The sequence below is a fragment of the Gymnodraco acuticeps genome, unplaced genomic scaffold, assembly GCF_902827175.1.
Source record: "Gymnodraco acuticeps unplaced genomic scaffold, fGymAcu1.1, whole genome shotgun sequence".
NCBI classification, from domain to species: Eukaryota; Metazoa; Chordata; class Actinopteri; order Perciformes; family Bathydraconidae; genus Gymnodraco; species Gymnodraco acuticeps.
This window is the reverse complement of record NW_022992100.1, coordinates 902348-921695: the sequence shown is the minus strand read 5'-3', so window position 1 is coordinate 921695 and position 19348 is coordinate 902348. Positions and strand designations below refer to the sequence as shown.

Sequence of the window (19348 nt, the reverse complement as noted above, 5' to 3'; positions counted from 1 at the left end):
TCCTCAGCATGCCTTCCAGTGGACTCTGTGCCCTGCCCCCTGACCTGGGCCATAAACAGGGTACTCTGTAGGAGCAAAACTGTGAACATGGAACTCCAAGGCTGAGAGCATGATGACAGCTTAGCAAGCAATCATTTCTTTAAACAAATGGTTCAAACTGGATACAACCTTGGTTTGACAACTCAAATGGATTGTGTATTTTGACTGGTGGCACCCAGAGAGCTGAGTTTAACAACAGGCCAGAGGGAACATGTAAGCTGCAATTAGGCTTCTGACCTTGGGAAGGTGTTAATGTATTGTGACAAGAACAGACAGAGTGTATGCTGAGTTTTAAAATTGCAGCTTTATGCATGTAGTATTACTGGGTAAGATGTGGATGGGCTACACTGCTATGTGTTGTAATGTTGGTTGATAGGGTCCCTGGTCAACTACTGTTTTGTTAATCTAACCTCTGGCATAGTGCTGCTGTGCCATCTGGGCCCCTCAACATAATTTAAACATGTTTTAATAAAGTATTTGTTGTGACTATTTTTAAAATGGAAGGGATAATGTTTTAGGTGATGTAACATCCATCCATCCATCCATCTTCTCCCGCTTATCCGTGGTCGGGTCGCGGGGGTAGCAGTTCCAGCAGAGAGCCCCAAACTTTCCTTTCCCTGGCCACATCAACCAGCTCTGACTGGGGGATCCCAAGGCGCTCCCAGGCCAGCGAAGAGATATAATCCCTCCACCTGGTCCTAGGTCTACCCCTTGGTCTCTTCCCAGCTGGACGTGCCTGGAACACCTAGGGAGGCGCCCAGGTGGCATCCTTACTACTGTAGGTGCCCGAACCACCTCAACTGGCTCTTTTCGACGCGAAGGAGGAGCGGCTCAACTCCGAGTCCCTCCCGGATGACTGAACTTCTCACCTTATCCCTAAGGGAGACACCAGCCACCCCGCGGAGAAAACCCATCTCGGCCGCTTGTATCCGCAATCTCGTTCTTTCGGTCATGACGTAACATTACCCTTGTTATTTGAAAGACAGCATCACAACAGATGCACAACAACCACCCATCCTTTCAAATACAGATGGAATTTTGGAATCAGTTGTTTGTCTTATCTTCTTCCTCCACTGTTATATGTCATTCTCCAATAGAGACACAGAAATAGAAAAAAGATTGATATGAACGGGCCTCCCGACCTTATCTAAATATATGATCAGACACTCTGTATTTATTTTTCAATGTACAGCAGAGACAAAGTAGATATGTGCAGGTTATTATGGCCACCAGAAAGTCCTGCAGTAACAGAGGTAAGAAGGACATAATGAAAACCATGGAATATATTGGCATCCTGCTTAAGACAAGCAAAATATGGCAATATAATCTAGAGGGTTTTCTTTTTTATATAATATTCAAATGTGACTTTCCAGAAATAGCTTATTGTCAGCTTCATCCAGTATAGCTCTCACTCGTGAATAATTCAGAGAACATTTTACAGGTGAGAATGAGCTCATCCACATACTCCTACAGTGCTGCATCAGAGGCGACAAAGATGCTTCAAATAACGCACAATTTATAGTCATATCCGTCCACTGCGTAACATGACATCAAACACTATGTGTGCTACATCACACATGCTGGAGACATAGAGAATGGGCCGCTTCATGGCGATTCCCCCATTTACATGCTTGGTGTTACTATGCTCAGAATATACGGTACATAGGCTACATGTCCTATAGCCTACATTCTGACCTAGATGTGAGAAAGGGGGCAGCAAGGAGACTTAAACACTTCTCTGTTTCTCTGCTGTCTCAGTGGAAGTGTAAAGTCCTTCTCCGACACACTTAGCTACTTAATGGGGCCTATTCAAATGGTTTTTGTGTGTGAGAGAGTGAGACACGGTAATCCTGCCTCCCCTGCCACCAACCCCACGACCACCTCACCAGCCACACTAGGCTCAGGCAGAGAGCATGCACATTAAAGATGACTGCTCATCACGTGAGCCCGCTACGGCAGTGCTTTATAACTGCCTGCTGCATTCAGGCTTTTATAAAATAGACTGAGCATTGCAGGTTTCTGGGTACAGATGATGAGAATTGTCGCACCATGTAAAGGCCCAGACTGCTGGAATATATTCTGCCTTTCAAGGTTAAATTGAGCAGGTTGAATTAAAGTGGACTGAGGAACTGGGCTAGTCAGATCTGGTCTAATCTGGGCCGGGATGTTCTGGGTCTGTCTGTTGACTTTCCCCTGCTCAGCGCTGCCACTCTGTACCCAGAGGGCCTGTTATTTTGGGAGCTCAGCTGAGAAGAGATGACAACATCATGAACTGCTTAAGCTGCTTACATTTCCTGAAGCACTCCCAGTGCACCCTGGGATCGACACCCTTGTGTTGCTACTCTCACTGCTGCTCAACCATGCACCGATTGCATGTTAACAGGCATTGTGTTGAACGTGCAGATGCAAAAATCTACACAGACACACTCATGATTAGAGAAACGCCTCCTGTTTCATCATGTTGAGTGATATCACAGAGAAGCAGGTGACTACCTGATGGATGTGTGCGGATCAAGAGGAGTGCTAAGCATGAGGACAAGTCAGTGGAGCTTGAAGAGGAGACAATCCCAGAAGGCAATAGAGGGGTTAGATGGGGTACTACAGAAGTGAGGTGATGAGGTGCATGTGAAGAAGGAGGCATAACTCAGAGTTGTTATAGTATTGAAATTATGCTTTCTTAGTTTTTCTATTCCTGCATTGTTTGATGTTCAAATGTTACTGCACTTCAATGTTAACTTCAATCCTTTGTTTTTATTACTGCTCACTCTGCTCTCACACATCCAGACCCCGATGCAGAGAGCCCAGACGGCCACTGTTAAACTCCTGGCCTTGGATATTACAAGCTTGTTGGCCAGCAGGGCAACATAACATTTGACAACATAACATCTAAGGGTCACTGAGGGAGGAAAAGAAGGAGTCAAGCGACATTTTGTTCTCAGTGGAGGTGATGGAAGAGAAGTAGACATACAAATATACAAACCCTTTCAAAAAAGAAATTACTAATGTGCTGCTTAAAGTCATTTGAGGTGATGTAAAAGAAGCAAGTGGTGTGAGCACAAACAAAGAGGTGATGACAAAAAGTCTAGAGAAATGTTTTCTGTAGTGAGCTTGTTACTAAAGCACTTGCAGCATTTATCTACAGAAAGGGTAACACGTTATATAACAAGTTATAATTATTTCTCAGTCAATGGACGATCATTTGACAAAATCAGCACATAAATGCCGATTTAATTTGCCATAACTGCTCTTGCTGTAGTTCAGCACAGCTCATCAGTGATTTGTAGATGTGTGTGACACATATGGATGTATTTCTTTTTCTTTCTTTTACTTGGCTGGATACACCAGGGTTGAATTAGAAGGAAGTCAGACAGTGAGATCAGTCGCAGGTTAGCTGTGCAGACATTCATCAGCATTCAGACTGCTGCTGGCTCAGACAGCATCCTACAGTTCAGCACGATTCAAAGTGTGAGAGACGGAGAGAAGCTGAGAGAGAGCAGGAGTGAGGCAGAATGAAACCCTCAGGCCAGAGCAGTCACTTGAAGTAACCTTGCAAGACCGCATGCTGGGCCTCTGCCATGCCAACCCTAATGGACACATACTGTACATTAATAGCAGTCATGACAGGCACAAAGGAGGATGATCAGCAGCTGTGTTCAATGAGTGTGTGCTTGGAAGTTCATATTTCTGCATTTTACCTTGAAAATGCTTTGGCTTTAGCTTTATTATCTTTACATATATTCCAGTCTTAAAAAGTTACTTTGAGTGTCCAAGAACTCCTCCCTTCCACATTCAAATGTGAAATATATTATGCACTGATGTTGCAATAGGGAATCTCAGAAATTACTTAAATAATGATTGTTTTAAATCCTGGTGTGTTGTTTGGATGGGAGTAACTATTAATGTGTACTCATTTGAAAGCTGATGCTGTGCCTTGAATGAGAATGAGCGTGTGTAGATTTGTTATGCGTGTTACCACACGCTGTGACTTCATCCATGCTATATTCATGCTACAACACATAAATGCATCTGCATGCAAATGTTCATTTATATACTCGTCAACACATATGCATACAGTGCATACTCAGACACGCACAGTCTTTACATATGATATGATCATGCATTGAATGAGACATGCACACACTCACACCTTGTTTCAATAATGTCCTCGGGCTAATCTATTATTACATGACTGTTCTTCCTCTCCCTCCGTGTTGTGTATTAAATGACATGAAGTAGCATTGGGCCGTCAATAACCCAAACCTACCCAGACACAGCAGATGGGAAAGCCATTAGGGTTTATACCAGTTCACACAACCCTGCCTCCGAGGGTTTGCTTTTACACACTGTGAGGTAGGAAGTCAAATACTGATCCTTCAAAAATAAAAGCCAGGATTTCACTTCTCACTGCTGTAATATTCAAACTGGACACATGCTCAGCAGAGATAATGTATCTATTAACAGAATATTTTATTTATTTCCACAAATGTCCTTTTTACCATCTCTATCTATTTAGAACAAGCAAGAACTCAAGAAATGCAAAGAAATAAAAGAAAGTGAGTGTAATAAGGGGTTTCATTAATATTTCATAATGTTTTCATCATTTTTACACTGGGAAATTGCAGCCATGCGAATGCATAATCATGACTAAACAGGACATAGTTGATGTCAAAGCTCTTCTCAGGATTATGGGGCATGTGTATTTGAATCCTTACTTTTAATTGTATAAATCTAATGAACAGTTTTCCCATGTGTAACAGAACAACTCAATGTATCCTTAATCTCCAGTGTGTCTCAAATGAAGGAAACATGCGTTGTGAAATACCTCCACAGGAGCCATCAGAGTACACAACTGCCTGTTAATAATCCCAAACTGGCACAAATCAGTGACGTGTACAACAGAATCAGCACAGCCTGTTAGAAGATATTCCAACATCGGGTCATTTACCTTCCATTTCTCTGCTTTCATCATTCCTTCAATCAGCAGGCAGGGTGCCGTGACACAACTACTCATTAGTAAGCAAGCGGAGATCACTTTGCAAAGACAAAAAACTTAATTAGTTCAAGCTCAAAATAGTTTGAAAAACCGGGCGAGAAGCATAATATCAGCAGCACTGTAATTATGTCTGGGCTACATTTGGATTTCACACTTAAAGGGGAGGTTTACTGAAGCCCTTACTGTATGTATGGGTTTCACCTGGACATGGTGTCAACAAACCAACAAGTGATGCAACTGTTTGTATTTTAATAATGAGCTTCTATAATATGTTGTTCTACTTTACTGACATGTAATCAGATTACACAGTCATCACGTGTGTAATTTAGTTCTGCGAGCAAAGATTTGCTTAACATTGTAAATCTGAGGGACTGAGAACATGTATGCACCTGCAGTTAAAACCCAAAAATGTGTGTGTGTGTGTGTGTGTGTGTGTGTGTGTGTGTGTGTGTGTGTGTGTGTGTGTGTGTGTGTGTGTGTGTGTGTGTGTGTGGTGTGTGTGTGTGGTATGTGTGTGTGTGTACGTGTGTGTGTGTGTATGTGTGTGTGTGTGTGTGTGTTTGTGTGTGTGTGTGTGTGTGTGTGTGTGTGTGTGTGTGGTGTGTGTGTGTATTGTGTGTGTGTAGTGTGTATGTGTGTGTGTACGTGTGTGTGTGTGTGTATGTGTGTGTGTGTGTGTGTGTGTGTGTGTGGTGTGTGTGTGTGTGTGTGTGTGTGTGTGTGTTGTGTGTGTGTGTGTGTGTGTGTATTTGTTGGTGTGTTATAGCCTGTTCTTTTTCGTATGTGTTCATGCTCAGACTGTTAGGAGCAAAGAGAGAGAAGTGCCGTGCTTCCTGTACACTCGCAGCTTCTTATCCGTCTCAAAATCTTCTACAAAGGAGAGCAAACACGAAGATGATTGAATAAAAACACTTCCTCTACTTGACACACCTGCACAAACATGCATATATATAAATAGATGCCAGAGTTTTCAATTTATTTTATTCAGAGCCGGATGAGCAGAGATGGAGCAGCTGTCATCAAATCTACCATGAGCTGGGGATATATTAACCATTTCACCTCACTCCACTCTCTCTTTGTCAATTGTAGATCACTTAGGCCAAAAGTACGCCGACCAAATCCACACTGCATCGTTCATTCAATTCGCACACGTGATTTCTTGGTAATTAGTGCCTCATTATTAAAGTAGTGGCTAATTACACAATCAGGGACTGGAACTGCATTCTAACGCTTTCTTCTCTGGGTTACGTTTGTCTGTGTACAGCAAACTCAGAGCAGAAGATACGCAGTAAGTAATGATGCTGCATTATAATACCAATTATTATTTTTGAGGCAAATATGAGGTGTGTTTCGTGTGTGTTTTCTTTTGAAGCTAGTGCCATATAGATATGTCCATGTTATTAAAATCTAATGGTTGATACAGTAATCTGAATCTAACAACAAATGGAAGTTATTGCATTTTATCCCGCTAGCTTTGCCCACTTATCACCTTACTCAGCAGGTGAAGGCAGCAGTAGAGGTTTAATAAGACACAGCTTATGAAGGCACTGAAGGTACTTTAAAACCCTCAGCGTCTGCTACACTTATGTCTCATTTTCATTGTAAACTAATTATCTTTAATTGGTGGTGGTAGTTTGTACATACATGGGTACATTGCAAACATGAACTACAAAAAGCAATTCTACTTTTTATGGGGCACATTTACTTGAATTGATCATCTTAGATCATGAAATGGCAGAAAGCTCTATATACGTAGAAATGAAGAACAACTCTAATGTGGACGCTTAAGACTAATCGTTAGGTAAAGTCCATAGGCTTGCATATGCTTGTAAAGTAAAGTGGTGCCGCCATGAGGTCATTTTCAGCTGAACTAAGACACTCCCAAATGTGTGTGTGTGTGTGTGTGTGTGTGTGTGTGTGTGTGTGTGTGTGTGTGTGTGTGTGTGTGTGTGTGTGTGTGTGTGTGTGTGTGTGTGTGTGTGTGTGTGTGTGTGTGTGTGTGTGTGTGTGTGTGTGTGTGTGTGTGTGTGTGTGTGTGTGTGTGTGTGTGTGTGTGTGTGTGTGTGTGTGTGTGTGTGTGTGTGTGTGTGTGTGTGTGTGTGTGTGTGTGTGTGTGTGTGTGTGTGTGTGTGTGTGTGTGTGTGTGTGTATTGTATGGGTCGGTGGCTATTTCTGTGATGTTGCGGCCAAGACAGGATAGAGACCAAGAGCCAAAGACAAGGGACCGGTAGAGCAGCTCCCAATGAGACTGAGCAGCCATCTGTCCCTCAGAGCTTTACAGCATAAAGTGCTGAACAGCCACCCACACACAAACTATGCAAATCTCACAACACGGGAGCGGGAGCCTGTGCATTTACAGTATAGAGTAGCATGTTGTAGGCATTAAGGAACTTTTACACTTCCTGACACTCCAGAATTGCTTGCTGCTCCAAATCCTCCTATGAACATAAGTTATCATCTGCACCAAAAAATGATTGTCGGGGGATGGGTGAAGGATACATTTGGCACCGGAAGCTTTTAATGGAAAAGTTGAAACTGCCAGGGGTTCAAGGAAAATACCAAGTGAAGGAAGTATTGATCCGTCAGAGAATAATATGATGTGTTATTGTTCTTCACTTTCCTATGTCAGTCTCACAGCTAAGGAGCCAAACAAGAGCTTTTTTAAACGGTGTGATGACTGATTTTAGAGCAAGTGTGAGGACTGCCTCCACACAGTGTTAACAACACATTCTGGTAATCCTACCAAATATTGCCACTGGGTCCAAATACAGTTTTCTAACTGACTGAATAGTCCACACAATGCCTAAAGTTAAGCCATAAAACGTGTTCATGAAGCAACGATGTTCAATAGAGGGTTTCTAAACTCTAAATATCAAACGTCTAGCTTTTTTTAGAAGGATGTATGTGTGTTTTTAATGGTGACATGAGCATGAAGGCATGTACTGTGATTACATGAAAATAATGTGAGTGCATGTGAGGGTCTACAGATGTTCACATTTCATATATTATTCATGCTCCAGTGTGAATGTGTTGAGGTTTCAAGTGCATGAGATGTGGGTAAGATTACACCATATTATTTTTAGACTAAAATGACAGATTGAAATCATCGATTTATTTTGTCAATCAACTAATTGATTAAGGGGCAAATTGTGTCTTTTGTTTCATACACTTAGCATTAAACAGACCGTAAAATAGACAGACAGTAAATAGATCCAGACAAGCACAGTGCAATACACAATGCAAACACGAGAGATAATCTGGGCGATAAACAAACACCAGATGCCTTCCATTTTCATCTACAGGGTACAGCCAAATACAAAGATAGCCATGCAAGATCCTTGGAATACTCTAAGTCAAAACACATGAACACCGGATAGGCCAAAAGACATTATGAACACCGGATAGGCCAAAAGACATTATACAACAAGCAAGAAAAAAGCCAGCTCAAACTCTTCTGGTTGGAAACACGTCTTACAGCGAAGGTAATGTACTGCAGCATTTCCTCTGCTGTGGGACCTGTTTTAAAGGTTGCTCTGACACAAAGGTATTCATGGCATAAATAGTTGAATAACGATTAGAGAAAAAAAAAGTTTAAGGGATGTTCCGTTGCCAAAAGACCACTTGAGAAATGAAACCCAGGGATATGGCATAATTGTCAGAAATCAAACATTTGGCTATATGAAGCAGCTCTGCTCTTTTTCTAAGGACAAACACTACTTTCTGCAGAGAACAACATAATCAACCTGAAATTAGAATGAACTGCTACGGTTAATGAAGGGGGTATTAGACAAGGAACAACAGCCAGGCAGGCTATTTAAATGTTCCGCTGTAACCTTTAAGCAAAGTTGCAGCGTTTTGTCGTTATTGCATATAACCTTTTAATCAGCACTGTTCATCTTCTTTATGGCAAGGATTACTGTTAGATCTCTTTCTCTCACTCTTTCTCACACTCCCTCTCTCTGTCCCTTTGCCTCACTAGCCATCTCTCTCTCTCTCTCTCTGTGTACTGCAGTGTAGGCAGAGGCTTGTCTCCTCTAATTACTCTGAAAATGATGTGATCATTCACCACAGAGTATCTCCGATGACATCTGACAAAAAAAAAGTTTGTCGGGTTGGAAAGTGAAATCACAATGCAGTCCAGCTAAAGGTCGACTGAATGCGAGGTCAAGTTCCGTTTGTGTTGGACTACATCACCATTTGATCTATTGGAACTTCAGTTAGTAAATCTGTGAATCTGAGAGACTGTTTTTTGTATTCTATAGTTTGTATCAGAGCTGTGTGGAAATGATTGTTTATGCTAAGGAATAGTAGAGCTCATTCAAGGTGTTTACTGCTCTCTCTTTGTTAAAGGGTGAAGCAGTTCTCCCCACAGTTTTCTTGCAGAAATTAACATTACTGTAAACATTTATAATTCTACAATATTTGTACAATGTTAACATGTTTCATCTTGTCCTTCTCCTGACAGGATTTAGAGCAACCATATCAGAGTGCGACTGCGACACACAGGTGTTAAGATTTGATTTCTTTGCCGAGGCATAATTCAAGTCTTAGTATAGACAAATCAGAGACATAGTCAATGCTTCTGCCAGAGTGTTGACCCTGCTAGAGAGGATCCTTTGGAGGTTAGGAAAATATATTTTGTGGCAGACAAGGATAAATTGATATCTTTAAGACTAACAGAATGAAATACAGAAATGCAACTCAAACACTCGGGCTGAATGTTATCAAACACTCGTACTTATAAGGTACCTTAGACTGACCAAAATGCTTGTAACACTAAACCACAGGTAACTCTGTTATAGCACATGATCACAGTGCCCATAAACACACCTCCAACCCTTCCAGCATCACCACCCCAGAGGGACCATCCATTTACAGGTGCCTTCCCATCCTTTATTTTCCAATCAAATACGACACTCCGTACGGACTCTCTCTCCCTGGGTCGATGAATATTTCTTTGTGTGTACACATGTGACGGCATTCACAGAGCTGCAGCCTCCAGCACATATAGAGCGCATGTTCTGAAGGCACCTTGGTATCCACCCCCATGACTGACGACTCCCATGCTTACTGGGGCTTTGTTGCCGTGGCAGCGTCTCATTATGTAAATGATGTCTCCCTGATGGGAAGGAGGCAGGCGCAGCCATGATGTTCACTGCTCCAGACCGTGTAAAATTGGCTTCAGGGACCAGTAGAGGATCGCTGCTATATTTAGCACTCATCTTAACAATGTCTTTATTCCCCATTCTTTCTCACATCCTCCAAACAGAAGGCTCCTCAAATGTAACCCTCCCATCATCAGTGTCATACACTCAAATTTGACAAAAATGAATCACACACGTTTAAAGGCCACACCCACATTTCTTTTGACATTTACTACTTCACATACTGTCATTTCAGCCATGTGCCTTATTAAATGAATTTATTTTATCTTCTTCATGTTGAATATATCTCTCTGAATGTATTAACCTTACATCCATCCTCTGTCCTCATCAATGCTGAATGAATAAGCTTTCTCTGAGGAATGGGACTAATAGCTTTCTGCTATATATCATCTTTCATATTCCAACTCAAGAGAAGCTGATACTAAGTGCCTAGGTCATTCCAGAGATTAAACCTGGTCTAACGATCTGAATCTATACACTATGTATATATGACTTTAAAGTAGTTGCAGCTATTTATTAATCTATGCAATATTCATAACAGTCTTTAAGCTGTTGTATGTCCATCTTCTTTATGGATCTATTCTGCACCTATGCTTAGTTTATGTTGACCCGTCCTACCCTTTAGTCAAGACACCTGGAAGCTCTTATTTCCTGTATCCTCAGCCTTCACTCTAGAGACTGTGACCGTACCTTCATTCTAATGAAAAAGCTATTTTGAGTGAGTGACCCATAGATCAATATGGTCAATAGTATTAACCTCCAGAGTGCACGCCGCTTGGAGAAGGTAGAGGTGAGTCAAGACCTTAATTAATGAGCCACGACTTAAATTGCTTACTCAATGCTTACGACTCCTGCAATACGACAACTACAAATTATCATCCACTCAACTCACCAGCAGGTAGCACAGCAATATGTATATATGCAACTGTTTGGGCTTTAGCTAATTTTGAAAGTGTTTTATTTTTGGAGATTCAGGCAAATTTGGCATGTTAATAAAATTGAGTTTTGGCCACAACAACCATTTGGTGGAGGTTGAAAAAAGATTGTGGTATTTATTTAAATACTACATCACTAGAAAAACACATATGTTAAGTCAACATTTCCATTCACACACAACTTGATTTCTTATATAACGGTGTATGCCTACAAACGCCAAAATGAATGTGTCCAGTAGTGCAGATAATGAGTCCAAGCCATTCCATAGAATGATTAGCTTTGGTTTATAGAAACATGGCTTGCATCACAGCTTTTCTTAAAGTATTATCTGCAACACAAAGAATATACAGAAATGTAAATGCAGTTCTAAGCCAACAGCAGCCTAACGACACAGTGCACTGGCATTATGTCGTTAAAATAAATGCAGAACAATTATATCTTTAAACCCGAGGTTGCTCCGCTCACTCCTCACTGTCAGTGTGGGCATCATTAGCTGTAACTGCTGGCTGCTTTTTTGTTCCCGGTGCCTCACACCTTACTGACATATAGTCTGAGCGTTTAGGAAGAGTTTCCAGGGTTTCTAAGAAGCACAGTTAGGAGTTTTTGACATGGCATCCATAAGTTACAACAAATAGCAAATCAGTTTTCACGAAGCTATTGTTAGCCCTTTGAAAACTATTTTTAATAGGTCAGGTCAGGCCTTCCTCTTTGCTTTCCAAATTGACGTTTTTTTGCAGTGGGACCTGCCGAGGTGAGACTGATGCAAGCTGATGTTAGGCCCTGTTAGGAACCTGTTTGTGAAATGAGCAGCAGGATTTAGGAAGAGCAAGAAATGGGCAATCCTGTTAACTATTCTCTGTGTGTGTGCAGGGGAGATGGTGGTTTGCTGTACTGATGACTTCCTGGTTGCTACTGAGCCACCGGCCTTGCTCAAAGTTAAGAACCTGCCAATCACCGATCTGTATTCTGCTCAAACCAGAGGCAATCATTTGCCCTCATACTACAGAGGCCTTAGATGCTGTCTCTCAGCCCGGCTCTGTTCCAGCCTGTGGCTCCTGTTGATTACCATTGGTCCAGCCTTATCGCCTCCCTTTCTTACATCGCTTTAATCCCCATTATAATTTTCATCCACTTTAATTAGTCCATGTCCAGAGCAACTACTAATCCTGAGGTTGATTTAAAGTATAGAATCCAGCAGGCCCTAAAACCTTTGTACACTACATGATTCAGAGACCTTGACTTTGACTGTTTCATCAGTGCCGGTCTGAACAAAAAACCCTTTTCTTAATCTTTTCCTCCACACTTTGGTGCTTCAGTCTCACCAGGCTATGTGCAGTTCGTTTTTGATGACGACAACAAGTGATGGCAAGTACAGTGACCTCAGGACATTATATTTGCTGCTCTGACCTCTTTGTGTCCTTTACAATCTACAACAGCTCTTACGTTTGGTTTTACTTCAATGTTTGTATATGTTAAGCAAACAATAGTATTCTAGTCTGAAGCGAACGTGTTGACATTCTCTTGAAGGACTTTTAGTGGTGCCTTATTCTCTTTGGAGATAAACAAAGAAGACTCGTGTGGTATTCAGCTCCATTAGAAATGCATGTGGCAAATAATGTGCACAATATGAAAGTGAGCTCAGGGTGGTGTGAATTCTTACAGACAAATGTGTCAGTGCTGTCACATGCTCAGTTGAACAGATGAGATCTTCTCTGTATCTCTGATGGGCTAAACGTGTTTGACATGTGGTGAGCCCATTAGCACTCAGAGTTGGATTGTCTCACGCCTGGCAAAGGTAAAGGGTACGAATTGATTCACTTTGCAATTTGTCATCTCTTTCATGTGATGAGTGTGAGAAAGGAAACTAGAAAAACGTCCAGTGTGCTCTACTCAGAGCAACTTGGAAAGCTTAGCAGATACACTTAAGGGCTATTTTCTGTAGATGCCATCTTTGGAAAAAAGGGTCATGGCGACTGCTTCCTCGTCCAGATTGCTGTCCTCAGTTTGGCTTCTAGGTATTAACATATATAGGAAAGGGTTAGTAGGTCCCATATACTGTGGCTGAGGCCAGTGTAAAGCCTTCCTGACATAGTTTTGAATATGCCATGAAAAAAACATTCATCCCACTCTGAAATATTTCAGTGCCCTGGCCCTGTGGTACCGGGGCAGGGTGAACCACATAACCACGATGACAAGGGAAGGGATTATTTTTGGATGGGATTAACTACTGTTGCAGAGAGTGCATTTCTGAAACTAAAATGGTAGTAATCTTAAATCCACAGGTAGGATGCTAATGCCACACCTTTTGCTGAGCTGCACCATTATTTTGATGACAGAATTTAAGTGTAGAAATGTAATTAATATCATGAGCCAAATGGGCCAAAAGTACTCAAAATCTAAACCGAGGCTATTGAGAACAAATATTTGTAAGTGCCAACTCAGTGTTTGGCTGCGAAAACATTCCCTTCATCGCACATAATAAATTATCTCTAAAATGTATTATTAATGAAAGAAATTAAAAAGAAAACATGTTGCACGCAATTATTTAAAAAATGATGTTTTGTGCCTCAATGTTTGAATGGCTTTATTGTTGTCACAGCTACAGTGTCACAACGACACACTTGCAAACACATTTTTAGGCCAGTTTGTGAGATTACACTAACACATGACCACGTCTGCTGCTGTGTTCGTGTATTCTCGTGTTTGCAAAAGAGCAGTGAGATTGAGCGGAGAGACAGATGTTTTAACATTCATGGCCATTTTGTAAACGAGGATTAAAACCCTTCAGTTCCTCTGAGTGAAAATATTTAGAGAGGAAGCCAGATGACATGAGCAACTTAATGTCTACCAAAATAAGTATTAGCGCCGCAAGAAATGATGAGAATAAAAAAGAATAATGTGACTACACTGAGGAGGGGAACACGCTGTTCAGGGAATCCGTGACATGTTTCTACTGGTTCTGTGGCAGGGCAAATTAAAGCAGAGGCTGACATGTGATTTCCCAGTAGGCATCGAGGGGAGGGATCATAAAGCCATTCACCTCAAAAGACATGCGGCTCTGTGGATTACAAGCAGAAAGCTGACTAATGCAGCAGACTCAGGTATTTAGAGATTTTAAGGGCAGAACACTGGCAGTGATGACGTAAACAGAGCTTGATTCCATGTCAAAGTCATAGAAATTAATAGGATAAAAAATGTGCTTTGCCTTTGCATGTGAGTAGATATCTTTCACTGCTCATTGATCTAAAACTGGACACTATTAACTCCTATGATGTGGTTGACACACTTAAAAAATGTTGAACCAAATCCAAGAGAATAAAACTGAACCAGAAGCCAATGCACCAGTCACAGGGCGCCCGTGTCACTCAGAAAACGGAGGAATTTTAGAGAAGGACTCTGAACATTCCCAAACAGCGATCAGTGTGAAAGTCAGCGATTGAGAGTGGCAGATCTCTGATGTGACGCGAATCAGGTTCCTCCAGGCAGTGTGGCCGGATCTGCGTCACTACCAGGAAAGCTTCTGACAGGCAACAACTCCACTATCCTGACAGCACATATACTTTAGAACAACATGTCCTCACAGACCCTGCTGTGTACATGCAACAACATGTTTTGTTTTAGTAGAATATGTTGCGGGATTATAGAAGTTACTTTCAAATAAATACTTAATGATAACTTTAACTTAAAAAAAAATCTGAATTGCATTATTTTGCTTAATGAATTGGTGTTTTTGTACTTAAAGGATATGACTTAGTCAAGTCTACAAGTAAACTTTTAAATGTTTGCATCGTTATATACTTTGGTATGATGGTCTTTGTTACAAGTGGCAGTCCAAAAGGTTCACTGTTTGGATTGAACGTTGTCATAGTATCTTAGAGCGAACACTTTTTTTGCTGACCTTGTCAAAAAGCAGGAAATCCTGTGAGCTTGCTGGGTTTTTTAAGTCATTTTCCAAACCCTGGGATTAAATTTGAGGACCCCCCCACATGAAAATCTCCTGCACTTCGTTGAGCACACACACACCCATGTGAGTGCACCAGACACCATAGTGTGTATCACTGGGACTTGTCAATCTATGCACACTGTACTGTATGACTGCTTGTCACAGCTAAAACAGAGGCTAACTATGCAATAACAAGCAATCTAATTGTACATTTCAACTACTGCAGAATAATTCAAACATTATATTGGAGGTGACGATTAAAGCGAACAGTACATATACAATGATGTCACAATAAAACGGCCAAATCCTCCCTTGACCACATGTTATTGAAAGGAGCTTCTCTGAGATCCAAGATTTTGATCACAGAATGTTATCGCCGCTGTAGAAGGCGCGTGGTTCTCCTGATGATGTTGTAGGAGGTGTCAGTGTTATGGAGGGCTCGGCTGCCTGCATTGTGATTAACGAAGCAGCTCTGAACTCCTCTCTGGGCCTCTATTGATTAAGTTCTGTGGCGGGCCCTGCGCTGAATCTGCCTGCAAATATGGAAGACTTATGCCTTCTGCTCGGCTGGGATCTGCAATTTGAAGCGGACATGAATCCAGTGGCTGACACTCACACCCAGGAGTGGAGTAGTCCATCAATGCACTGCACTGCACTGCAATGAAGTGTGAGCAGAGTGACAGGAGTGCAGTCAAAGTTCTTTGCCCACATGAACGTGGCATTTATGAACTATCTGCAAGAAATGCATTCATGAGACGTGATCATAAAACTATACAAGTTGGCGTTCTGAAAACAGATCATGAACATTTCATGGTGTCTATTAGGCTGTGAGGTTGAATTGTATTAATGTCATATGGCCAGACAGTTAGAGTGGAAATGTCTGCATAATCGATACTGTTAAGAACCTTGACAGACACTTGGACTCAAACGCACGACTCAAAAGAAAGTTTGTTGTTCAAAAGGTCTTTACTTTGGATAAGTATAAAGTTCAAACAAAAATCACTCCTGAGAGGCAAAACGTAGCAAAGCAAACTACAAACTAAATAAACTTGACTATGATCACAAAGTACAAAATCTCTTGGCGTGACAAGCTGGCTCTCTTAATGGCACAAGGCGCAAGACGAACTGTCACAGGAGAAAGGGAGACAGGACTATTTATACATGAGGTAAGGGGGAACAGGTGGAAACAATCAGGGGCGGGGCAGACGCTGACGATGGCGGGAAAACACACAAAGGGAGGAAGTAAGGGGGCCTGAAATGAGAGACAAGAGGTAAGTACAAAATAAAACAGGAAGTGCAATGACAGGACTAGACAGGTGAACAAAAAGACTTGACTAAACATAAATCTAACCTGGGCTATGAACTAAATGTGAAACAATAACATGAACCTGATTAACATGACATGAATAATTTAGCAGACATGACGGGATGTTACAGATGCAATGTAGCATCAACGCATCTCCTCCAAAGAGTTGGTATTTCATGCTCTGGAGAGTTGTAAAGCTGTGAGAATGTGTACGTCATGATTCGACACATCACTTTGTCTGCACAGCTTAGCTTCACATGGACGGGGGGAAACTAACACAACGTGATTCAGCGGTGGTGATCCTGAAGCTCTGCTACACACTACCTCCCTCTACCCAACATGTCTCTCTCTGCATACTTTCTGTTTTCACATGTGCTGCTTCACCATGAACTATGGCCTTTATGACAGAGCTAGAGGGGATTGAAGAAAAGATTACACAGTGACAAAACTGAACTGAACTGAAGTCCTGAGTTACGCAATTTTAATGGCACGTCAGTTTGTGGTGATAACTGGGACCCCCGTCCTGTAACTATAATAATTTAATACAATTCATACTGGAAGATATTTCTTAACCATCCATCCTAACTCCTAATCTTAACAAGCAATACATGTTTTGCTCAAAGAACCATCATTCAATTTCCTAGATCTGCTGTTATGGATTATGTTGGATCAGTTATCAGTTTTATTTGGCTTTACTAAAGGTTCAGAAAGGTTGAAATGGGGTAACTGAAAGCCTCATAAAATTGCAGACAGAGTGTTAATGTAATAAGGATTACATACAATAATGTATTGTTAATCACCCTGGTAAATAAGGAAGGATAGATGAGACACACTGGATCGAGACCCCAAAAAGAAGAGGGCAGATGAGGGGAAATGTGGGGTGTCTCTTTAGTTCTGGATAAGCAGGGCAGGCAGAAGCTTCTGTCGGCATGCAGAAAAAAAGCTGCAGAGATGCAGGTGGTTCCGGCTTTAATGGGCTGTTTCCATAAAATAATTTGTGGGACAGGGGGTTGCCAGCGGCAGGGTTACTACTGATCCCCCCCCCTCCTCTGTACAATTCCCCGCTTTCGTGCCATTGGAGTCTCTGATGGAGGACAGCTGGCACCAATGTGACCCTCTCACTGATGCAGATAATGAACTGCAGTTTAGTTTTGTTTGGAAGGCATCAGAGCCACCCCAGCGTTTGGCTTTCTGCTGTGCATCTATAAAACTAGAGCCTGCTTTGCTGAGCTTTCGTGGTAAAGGTGAGAAATGTATTTATTTATTTTTTAACTCGTCTCTCGTGGAGAGTTTTAGAAATGTTGCTGCCCTAGGGCTTGAATGAGTCAGCCTTTCACTTATGCCATTGATTTCCAGTGGGAGATGAGAGGCAAAGTTGATGTGGAGGTTAATCTTGAAATCAATTCTTTTGAGCATATTTGGCCCACTGTATTGTCAGCATGACATGCTTCTATAGCTTTACAAGTTAGTTGTATATACATTTGTTTGAACACGGCCCTAAAAACATGAATCCTTTATACAGTAAATAAAAGGGATGCTCCGTACCAGATTTAGTTCGCTCTGCACCCAAGTAATTCTAATAACGTTTTTTTTAAGTGATCGGGATAGATGAGCCTAAAAAGCGTTCACATTTAACATTCAAAGGTCTAAGGGAGGGAATCTTGTAAAAGTACAGTCAATGCATCATTAACACAAATGATAAACATCATATACGGTTGTTATTTGTTGTGTTACATGTAAATTGATATCGTTTTGTGTCAGATTGGTGGATCATTCATATTCCTACTGACTATGAAGTAAGTGCAGTATTATAGCCGATACAAAGTATAACAAATTGTGTCTTAATAGTTAATCATCCATAACAAATTAACTTCTAAGCTTGGGCTGTAAGTAAATAAATCAACAACTAAATAATAGTTTCTGCATACATGCTATATTTAGAGTAGGTTACTATAGTGTAACCATGTATATGTAACATGTATAGTAACAACAGGCCTACGTCATCATTTGTATCAGTGCCGCAAAAATAAGCCAATTAGGTTTATTGATTTGTTGTGAGCACCTTAAACTGAGCCAGGACCTGACAACAAGGAGATCCAATTAAACTGCTATACTGAAAATAAATAGGAAGGCTGCAATGGGCAAGCTGCCAAGGTGTAGTGTAAGTTGTGATAACACACCCAGGAACACTGTGTTTATAATTGACCACAGACATATATTTATAGAAAATGATAACAATACAGGCTAAAAATACAGTATGTGATTGTTGCAAATAGATTTACTGACGCAATAAAACTACGTCATTGTTAACAACCATTCATTTGTCTATTTCTCTAATGTATTAATAGAGAGCCGATCATCAAGACAAAGGAGCAGTGATGTGTGTGTCGGTGCGTAAAGTGTCGTGCACACCCGGGTGTAGATGGAGTGGTTACAGTGAATAGTCCCCGCCAGGTTTCTCTGGCAACCCGGTCTCCGCTCCGTGTCCATGGCAATGGCGAAGCAGTTTACATCCTTTTTTTTCTGAGAGGGGAAGGGGCTGATATTTAACGCCATGGGTCATAAACTAAGGCTACGAGACCAAAAAAGGCTCCGCGCGTCATGATCGTGCAGATGTGACGAGAATGTGCGAGTCAGTATGCGGATAAAGGTGCGAGCGAGCCACACAAAGGGACATCTCAACAGGATGCCAGTGACACAATGAGACATCACTGTCATCATATCAGCGTAATAATGTTTACTCGTAATGTAAACATCATTATAATCTCAATATGTGACCCTGTGTAGACTGCCGGTCTGCAACATATTGGATCTTCGCTCTGCCTAATTGCCTCTGTTTACGAAGATCACCAAGTCAATGCAAAGAAAGCATGTGATCTCAGAGACACACCGTGCAGCGTGTAGGCCTACGGTAGCGACTGCTCAAACAGCAACATCCACAGGCAGGGAGCTGGGGATGGCAGACT

The 19348-nt window shown here is 41.5% G+C and overlaps 1 protein-coding gene across 2 annotated transcripts in view; it reads right to left on the bottom strand.

Moving 5' to 3' along the window:
- Window positions 1-19348, bottom strand: part of fgf13a (fibroblast growth factor 13a) — an 88029-nt gene that overhangs the window by 67617 nt on the left and 1064 nt on the right. The window lies entirely within an intron of this gene.